Source organism: Equus asinus, unplaced genomic scaffold (assembly GCF_041296235.1).
Source record: "Equus asinus isolate D_3611 breed Donkey unplaced genomic scaffold, EquAss-T2T_v2 contig_669, whole genome shotgun sequence".
In the NCBI taxonomy this organism is placed as follows: domain Eukaryota; kingdom Metazoa; phylum Chordata; class Mammalia; order Perissodactyla; family Equidae; genus Equus; species Equus asinus.
Genome location: NW_027225370.1, coordinates 2465 through 5000, shown reverse-complemented (window position 1 = coordinate 5000; position 2536 = coordinate 2465).

The following is a 2536-nucleotide window of genomic DNA, read 5'->3' as shown; positions in this document are numbered from 1 at the left end:
GGAGGCTCGAGGGCTCCGGCGACCCGGCGGACGAGCAGCGGCGAGGCCGCCGTGGCCGCCGCCCTGCCGGGTCGACCGGCGACCCGACCCCCGTGTCTCGGGGGGGGGGGGGGGGAGCGGGTCGACCAGATGTCCGCACCGAGCGCCGCGGGGCCGTGGGGCCGCGGGGCGCTCGGCCTTCTCGGAGCCCCGAGGGCTCCCTGGAGGCTGCGGACGAGCAGCCGCGAGGCCCCCGGGGCAGCCGCCCTGCCGGGTCGACCGGCGGCCCGGCCCGGACTCGGGCCCCGGGTCCCGTGGCGCGCGGGTCGACCAGATGTCCGCGCCGAGCGCCACATGGCTGCGGGTCGCTCCGGCTTCTCGCAGTCCCGAGGGTTCCGCGGGCACGTAGCTGCGAGACCCGGGCGGCTGCCCTCCGCCCGGCTCACGGGGCGCTCGTGTCCATCAGCTGGTCGTGCGGAAATCCCGTGGTTGGCCTCCCTCCCTCCCTCCCTCCCTCCCTCCCTCCCTCCCTCGTCCAGCCGCCACGTTTTCGGGGTTCGTGCGACTGGGATGAAATAGACCTTCCAAACGTCAATCGGAGATCATCCATCATACCTCTCGAGTCCCCAAAAGCCAAGAAACACGCCAACCAAAACGCTTTTATTATGCCAACGGTTCCCGTTTTCATTCCTATCGTTTAGGGAGGTTTGGTGGCAGCAGCGGCCGAAAGCAAAAGGAAACCCGAGGAAAGCGGCTCCATCCACCAGGGCTGTGTCTCATCGGTGCCGACGCAGGAGGGACGGGCTTCGTTCGTTCGTTCGCTGCGGCCCAAATTCCCGGGCCGCCCGAAGACCGCTCGCACCGGCCCGAGGGAGGGAGCCCCGGCAGGCAGGATGCCTCCGGGGAAATGGACAAGTCGACCGCGCGACCCACAACCCGCCCGACTGGGGGCGAGAAGGAGCATGGAGGAGGACTCCGTCCCCTAGTCGGCAGACGGCCCTGGGACAGGGACGTTCGCCAAAACCTCCCCAAGGCCGCTTTCCGTGACCGAGTCGGCCTCCCCGGCTGTACTCGTCCCGGCCCGAGAAACGAGACGCGGGGTGGATCGGGACCAGGCCACGCACCAGGCCGGCCGGCGCGGCATCCTCCCTCCCCCGACCTGACCTGACCTGGACGAACGCCTCCCCATCGCCCGCCCCCGCGAGGCTGATCCGTCCGGCCTGTGAGGAGGCCGCTTGTCGGGCGCCACCTGCTGCCCGGCATCCTCTTATATAGTGTTCGAGGAGGTCGACCAGGTGGCCCGGCCTGGATTGGGGGGGGGGGGCGCGGGGTGCGGTGTCCCGGGCGGCGGGGGACGGGGGGGTAGGAGTGGAGAGGGAAAGGTGGGCGTGGAGAATGCCGGGGTCGGGGGTCGGCGCGGGGCGGGGTGGGAGTTGGGGATAGGGGAGGGGCGGGAGGCCGTCTGGACATGGAGGGTCGGAAGAGCGGTGGTGACAATGATTTTCATTATCATTTAGAAAGAAGAACGTGGACTTCTTTAGAGGAGTCCTTTGAATAGCTTCTCCATTTAGTTAACATACATCCAAATGGAGGTCGGGAAACTTGGGTCCTGTTAACATATGGATGGAAGTGGAAAGAACTATCGCGATGACCGTCCTTGTGTTTCTTTTATTTTTTCTTTCTTCCTGCTCCCCAAAGCCGCCCCCCCCACCCCCGCCCCGCCCCGCCCCGCCCCGCCCCGTCCCGTCCCGTCCATAGTTGTAGGTTCCAGTGGTAGGTCTTTCGCGTTTCTGCTATGTGGGACGCCGCCTCGGCGTGGCTTGAAGGGCGATGCTGGGTCTGGGGCTGCGCCCAGGATCCGAACCGGTGAAAACCTGGGCCGTCGAAGCCGGGGGCCGGGGTGGGGGGCGCATACTTGACCGCTCGTCCACGGGCTCGGCCCCCGGCCCCTTGTTTTCTAGGGAGAGAGACAGAGAGACCCGATCCATTTTCCCTTGGCCTCTAAAGCGTGCGTGTGGTCGAAAGGCGACAGAGAGAGGGGTTCTGGTCCAGAAAGCCCCGACTGCGCTGCCGCGGGGATCGGTCGGTTCCGCCCGAACCGTCCGAGTCGGAAAGGAACGGACAGCTTTCCTCCTTTGGGCCCCTGACTTGGGGCCGACAGGGGAAGAGGAACAGGCCTCTCTCCCTCACACCCTGGTCCCTTCCTCCAGGACGCCCTCCTTCTAGTCAGCCCGCCTCTGGCTTTTCCACACGCCGACGACCGCTCGTCGGCATGGACCCACCTTCCTTGGGGGACACCACCACACGACTCTCCCACTCGTCTGCCTGCCTTTCGTTGGCGTCGCTGCCAAAGGCGAGGGGTAGGGGTGGCGGTGGCAGGGACGGCAGGGGCCCAGCGGCTCTCTGGCGGGTGAGGAAGTCTTGCTGGTTCTCCTAGGTCGGTGATCTTTCTCGATCTCCACACACATTCTTCGTTTGGGGAGCCAAGAGACGCCCTCTGAGGAATCCCTATGGCCAGGGTCGATCACTTACTCGCTCACTGCCTCGGCCTCGGCCT